The sequence below is a fragment of the Esox lucius genome, chromosome 11, assembly GCF_011004845.1.
Source record: "Esox lucius isolate fEsoLuc1 chromosome 11, fEsoLuc1.pri, whole genome shotgun sequence".
In the NCBI taxonomy this organism is placed as follows: Eukaryota; Metazoa; Chordata; class Actinopteri; order Esociformes; family Esocidae; genus Esox; species Esox lucius.
This window is the reverse complement of record NC_047579.1, coordinates 19721568-19729177: the sequence shown is the minus strand read 5'-3', so window position 1 is coordinate 19729177 and position 7610 is coordinate 19721568.

Here is a 7610-nt window from a genome sequence, read left to right as displayed (position 1 = left end):
ATAATCAACACAGCATACCTAATGTAATACTACAATTCCCTTAAGTAAATTTCTCTAAGTCATTTTTAACCTTTACCCGGGTCTACGTTCCTACTCTCACCTATGGTCATGAGCTTTGGGTCAAGATCCCGGATACAGGCGGCCGAAATTAGCTTTCTCCGCAGGGTGGCTGGGCGATCCCTTAGAGATAGGGTGAGAAGCTCGGTCACCCGGGAGGAGCTCAGAGTAGAGCATCGAGAGGGGGCTTGGGCATCTGTTTCGGATGGCTCCTGGACGCCTTCCTGGGAAGGTGTTCCGGGCCCGTCCCAGCAGGAGGAGACCCCGGGGAAGACCTAGGACACGCTGGAGGGACTATGTCTCCCGGCTGGCCTGGGAACGCCTCGGTGTCCTCCCAGAAGAGCTAGAGGAAGTGTCTGGGGAGAGGGCAGTCTGGGCATCTCTGCTTAGACTGCTGCCCCCACGACCCGGCCCCAGATAAGCGGAAGAAGATGGATGGATTTTCAACCTAGGTAACGTTGACCACTGCGATCATTTCCGAAATCCTTGTGCTGTTGTGTTGTGTTGAAATTGCACAATATCAGATGTAAATGTGTCAAAAGAACTCCCGTATATGACCCTTGACTTCACCACACATCTTTATAATGCTTTGTCTTGATCTATTTTTCTTTGCGAATAACGAACAGAGTATTATGACCTAACACCCCCCCAATATGTTTTTATTATTATATCAATAACATTGGTCCATAATGCTATTGTACATACATTAGAAAAGAACTGTAAGTCACATACAGTCATGTGAAAAAGTAAGTTACCCCCTGGAAAGTTAATTTCACAGTGGGTGCGAGACACTGTGGCTTGTAGGCCTCTCCAGGTCTTCGTCTAACCATGAGACAACAAGGTGAAAATTTGACTCGTCAGAGAAGATTACCTTTCTCCATTCTTCTGTGTTCCATTCCTTATGGTCTTTTGCACGACTTCAGCCCTGCCCCTAGGAGCATGTTTTGAACCGTCCTTGCCGTCCACTTCACCCCAGCTGCTGTTTGTCATTCTTTTTGTAGGTCACTTGATGTCATCCTACGGTTGTTGAGTGACATTTGAATTAGTTGACGGTCATCTCGGTCAGTGGACAGTCGTTTTCTCCCTATGCCAGTCTGTAGCTTTGTTGTAACCAATGTCTGTTGCTTGACCATGTTCTTATGAACCGCCATCTTTGACATTTTCAGGATGGAAGCAACCTGACACTTACTGTATCCATCTGCCAGTAAAGCCAGAATAGAACCCTTCTTTTCCTTCTTTTAAACTCTTTTGTCATGCTGAATAGTTATTTTATATTCAAATTACCTTTCAGGTAGTGCTTGCACTGTTTTTGCCTGCCAGCTGGTCCTATTGCAAAAGGATAGTGATGACCTCAGCAGTGGTTTTTATAAATTTCCTTGTTAAATTAGATTTGGTTCAGGTAATCACTTAACAGTACCTCATTAAGTAAAATGAGGTGTGCCTGTGTTGGAATTTAACAGACACTGGAATGGAATGGCTGCCAAATATACTCACCTAAAGGATTATTAGGAACACCTATTCAATTTCTCATGAATGCAATTATCTAATCAACCAATCACATGGCAGTTGCTTCAATGCATTTAGGGGTGTGGTCCTGGTCAAGACAATCTCCTGAACTCCAAACTGAATGTCAGAATGGGAAAGAAAGGTGATTTAAGCAATTTTGAGCGTGGCATGGTTGTTGGTGCCAGACGGGCCGGTCTGAGTATTTCACAATCAGCTCAGTTACTGGGATTTTCACGCACAACCATTTCTAGGGTTTACAAAGAATGGTGTGAAAAGGGAAAAACATCCAGTATGCGGCAGTCCTGTGGGCGAAAATGCCTTGTTGATGCTAGAGGTCAGAGGAGAATGGGCCGACTGATTCAAGCTGATAGAAGAGCAACTTTGACTGAAATAACCACTCGTTACAACCGAGGTATGCAGCAAAGCATTTGTGAAGCCACAACACGCACAACCTTGAGGCAGATGGGCTACAACAGCAGAAGACCCCACCGGGTATTACTCATCTCCACTACAAATAGGAAAAAGAGGCTACAATTTGCACGAGCTCACCAAAATTGGACAGTTGAAGACTGGAAGAATGTTGCCTGGTCTGATGAGTCTCGATTTCTGAGAAATTCAGATGGTAGAGTCAGAATTTGGCGTAAACAGAATGAGAACATGGATCCATCATGCCTTGTTGCCACTGTGCAGGCTGGTGGTGGTGTAATGGTGTGGGGGATGTTTTCTTGGCACACTTTAGGCCCCTTAGTGCCAATTGGGCATTGTTTAAATGTCACGGCCTACCTGGGCATTGTTTCTGACCATGTCCATCCCTTTATGACCACGATGTACCCATCCTCTGATGGCTACTTCCAGCAGGATAATGCACCATGTCACAAAGCTCGAATCATTTCACATTGTTTTCTTGAACATGACAATGAGTTCACTGTACTGAAATGCCCCCCACAGTCACCAGATCTCAACCCAATAGAACATCCTTGGGATGTGGTGGAACGGGAGCTTCGTGCCCTGGATGTGCATCCCACAAATCTCCATCAACTGCAAGATGCTATCCTATCAATATGGGCCAACATTTCTAAAGAATGCTTTCAGCACCTTGTTGAATCAATGCCACGTAGAATGAAGGCAGTTCTGAAGGCGAAAGGGGGTCAAACACAGTATTAGTATGGTGTTCCTAATAATCCTTTAGGTGAGTGTATGTAGAGATGCTGATTTAAGAGTGGTCACTTAATTTTTTCCAGAGCTGTATACATCATAAAATTGTCCAGTCTTGTTAAGATCAGAACAGAAAATTTGTCCATACCTGAAAAAGAAGAACAAGGTGAGAAATGTGTAGTTTGCCAGATTTCCATCAATTTATTGCATAAATTGCAAAAATGTTATACAGTTCATGTTCAGTTTTGGGGTTTGTTTGAGTATCCTAGGCTAACCCGTTTACCAATTTATGTAATGTTCTAGCTAACTTTTTGACCCAAGTTGCAGCAATCACAGTTAACATTTGCTTGCTACTTTCAGCCAATTAAAATGTTTTGGCGGTTGTGCACGAAGATACGAGATTATGACATTGTACCCTAATTAAAGTAGCTGTTTAGTAGGATCATGCTTTTGCATACCATTGCATGAATGACACATAACTTATTATTATAGGATTAATTACTTAGTGTTAACTCCCCCTCCAATGGCTCGTGGGTGAGGAGGAGAACGCAACCACCCAAGATAATACACTAGATAATGGCCTACTGAAAAGGGGTGAGTGGCCTGGCTGAATGTGGAACAATGAGAAAACAGACAACCAAGGAGACGTTACCCAACTGCTGGCGTTTAACCTAGTGTATATAACAGTGGGTTACCTACAGGCATATGTAAACCTCAGGGTGTCTACCTAACCCTACTCCATAGAGGTCTGGGATAAGTACACATACAAAAGCACCAACCTCACTCTTACTTACACAAACAGCCATCTAACCTAACCCTAACTCAGATTCTAATACAAAGATTTTTCACACATACACACACACTCTCTCTCTCTCTCTCTCTCTCTCTCTCTCTCACTCTCTCACAAACAAATGAAACACAGAGGACTTAACAATTACAAACTAGTTGCTATGATTAACGGTGCCCTCAGTTACCATCAGTTATTAGCAAACTGTTAGTTAAACATTAACAGTTGGTTACTTTAAAAAATAACCTTCAACTGGGTGATCACAGTCATATGTGAATATTTGATCTGTTTACTGGTTAGATATTTCATATTTATCACGACTCGTTAGGCAGAGAAAAGCTGTTGCTGTCAAACATTGTCTACTTCATCAGCGGAGTCAGTGTACTGGTGAAGGGATAGATCAAATAGGCTGATAAATGGAAGGTTTGTGAAGTGATTTCATGCTTCCTTGTACGTTTTTTTTTGTATGATTAAAATACAAAAATTCTGTAGATTTTTATGATACATGGTGTGGCTGCTGTATTTAGGGGTCCTTATTTTTGTTAGGATTATTATTATTATTATTCCTTTTTTGGACGCATGTTCCTGTGAGATGGTATGTGCTACAGACACACCACTTTGCCCATTGGTGTACAGGTGCTGGTCATAAAATGTGAATATCATCAAAAAGTGTATTTATTCCAGTAATTCCATTCAAAAAGTGAAACTTGTATAATGTATACATTCATTCCACACAGACTGATATATATTTCAAGTGTTTATTTCTTTTAATTTTTATGATTATAAATGACAACTAATGAAAACCCCAAATTCAGTATCTCAGAAAATTTAAGACACCTGGTGCCACACTCTAATCAGCTAATTAACCCAAAACACCTGCAAAGGCCTTTAAATGGTCTCTCAGTCTAGTTCTGTAGGCAACACAATCATGGGGAAGACTGCTGACTTGACAGCTTTCCAAAAGACGACCATTGACACCTTGCACAAGGAGGGCAACACACAAAAGGTCATAGCTAAAGAGGCTGTCTGTTCACAGAGCTCTGTGTCCAAGCACATTAATAGAGAGGCAAAGGAAACGATGTGGTAGAAAAAAGTGTACAAGCAATAGGTATAACCGCACCCAGGAGAGGATTGTGAAACAAAACCCATTCAAAAATGTGGGGGAGATTCACAAAGAGTGGACTGCAGCTGGACTCAAGAACCACCACGCACAGACAATGCAAGATATGGGTTTCAGCTGTCGCCTTCCTTGTGTCAAGCCAATCTTGAACAAGACACAGCATCAGAAGCGCCTCGCCTGGGCTAAAGACAAAAAGGACTGGACTGCTGCTGAGTTATGTTCTCTGATTAAAGTAAATTTTGCATTTCCTTTGGAAATCAAGGTCCCCGAGTCTGGAAGAAGAGAGGAGAGGCAAAGAATCCACGTTGCTTGAAGTCCAGTGTAAAGTTTCCACAGTCAGTGATGGTTTGGGGTGCCATGTGATCTGCTGGTGTTGGTCCACTGTGTTTTCTGAAGTCCAAGTTCAATGCAACTGTCCACCAGGAAGATTTAGAGCACTTCATGCTTTCTGCTGCTGACCAAATTTATGGAGATGCAGATTTCATTTTCCAACAGGACTTGGCACCTGCACACAGTGCCAAAACTACCTGGTTTAAGGACCATGGTATCCCTGTTCTTAATTGGCCAGCAAACTCGCCTGACCTTAACCCTATAGAAAATCTATGTGGTATTGTGAAGATGCGATACGCCAGACCCAACAATGCAGAAGAGCCACGCCGCATTGCTGCAGTAATTCAGGCAAAAGGAGCCCCAACAAAGTATTGAGTGCTGTACATGCTCATACTTTTCATATTCATACTTTTCAGTTGGCCAACAATTCTAAAAATCATTTTTTGTATTGGTCTTAATTCAAATTTTCTGAGATACTGAATTTGGGATTTTCATTAGTTGTCCATTATAATCATCACAATTAAAATAAATAAACATTAGAAATATATTAGTCTGTGTGTAATGAATGAATATAATACACAAGTTTCACTTTTTGAATGGAATTACTGAAAAAAATCAACTTTTTGATGATATTCTAATTTTATGACCAGCACCTATATACTTTCTGCCGAATTCATCTATTAGACTATGGGTGCAATTGAACCCTAGGTGGCGCTGTAATAAACAATCTAAGTCACTCCAAAGCTCCGCTGGCATTTCCACCCCATATGACCTAGAGGTCTGAAATTCGGTCCACAGGTCCCTCTTCACCTAAGCAACAATGTTGCCTCAAGAAGCAATAAAGTCCCCCATCTTGGATTTTCTGCCATTTAGAATTTTGTCTTACACACTAAAAAGATATCTTCTACTAGAGCTCTGCACCAATCTTCACGCCGCTCAGTATGTATCATCTTGGGATGTAAGTATCTAAAGATTCGGTATAAGGATTGTTGATATCTTTAACAGAATGGGTGATATGAGCCTATGGAAATTCCTGTGGGCGTGGTCTCAATTCAAATGCTCATTTATGCAAGATGGTGAGGCCTACTGTACCCAAACTTAGTATATGAGTTCAGCCATATGGCAGGAAGGCCTCCACAAAATTTCAAGCTGATCGACCTGGTGGTGGCTCTATAATCAACAAATGCATGGGGCTCCAAAGGAAGTTTATGGGGAATTAATGCAAGTTTATGGATAATGAATCAGGGGCAATTGAGAATGAATTTGAGTCAATCTTGATTCAATGGGAGTCTATGGTAAACGCATGGAAGCCAAAGGGGAATGAATGGATGTCAATGGGGAATGAATGGGAGTCAATGGTGATTCAATGGGAGTCTATGGGGAACTCATAGAAGGGAATAGGGAATGAATGGGGGTCAATGGGGAATTAATTGGGGTCTATGGGGAATGCATGGAAATCAGTGGGGAATTAATGGAGGTCAGTGGTGAATGAATGGGAGTTAATGGGCAATGAATGAGAATTAATTAAGAATAAATGGGTACCATGATGGTCCTGAAAGGAAAGAACCCCGCCATTTCTGCTTATATTTGATGTATTTTGTAGTTTATTTTGATACACTTAAAATTCAGGTATTTGGTATTTTGAAATACATTTTGATGTTTCTTTACCCATATCTGAAGACTATTGTGTTACCACACACTTACATGGTAAAGATGAAACCAGACCAAGATTTTAATCTTTGTGGAAGAATGAAACCTCTCAAGGTGCCTGTTATGCACCTCATGGTAAAATTATGCCATTTTATGTGATTATTTGAATTTATTTTGAATAAAATGTGTCAATGTTAAAAATAAATTATTTTTATAAATGGGTTACCTATATCACTTAATGTGGATTACGTTTACATCAAATGTGTCAAATTTATGTAAAGAAAAATATAGCATTCCACAGGTGTATACTTACGCAAAACAATTGTAAAACAAAAGTAAATCAATCAAAAAACAATTAGGACGTAAATATTTCAGTGACCATCTTGTATTTTCCTACTATATAAGATACAATAAAACTCTGGGGAACAAATGGGCATCAATGACCTTCCATGTCTAGCATTTCTACATCAACTGTACTTACCTTTTAAACGATGTCAAAAGTTGAGGGCAACGTGCAGCAAAATTATCCTTGTAGCGCAGAGAGTATGAAAAATTAACTAATTAATCAAGGTTTGGGTATATTAGATAAGGTAAGAAAACAATCAGTTCTCGTTGTCAACATGTTGGATGCTGGAGAAATGGTCAGGAATAAAGACCTGAGTGACTTTCACAAGGGCCAAATTCTTATGGCTAGATGACAGAACATCTCTGAAACAACGCTTGTGGGATGCTCCCGGTCAGCAGTAGTGAGTACCTGCCGTGTGGTCCGAGGTGGGACAAATCACAAACCGGCGACCAGGTGTTAAGCTCCCAAGGCTCATTGATGCACGTGGGCAACAATAGCTATCCTGTCTGGTCTGAACCGAAAGAAGGTCTACCGTGGCACAAGTCACAGAAAATGTTAATGATGGTTATTGGAGGATGTCACAACACACCGTGCATCTCACCCTGCTGCATATGAAGGTCACGAAGGTCACCTGGTCCACTGAGTCAGGGTTTCTTTTG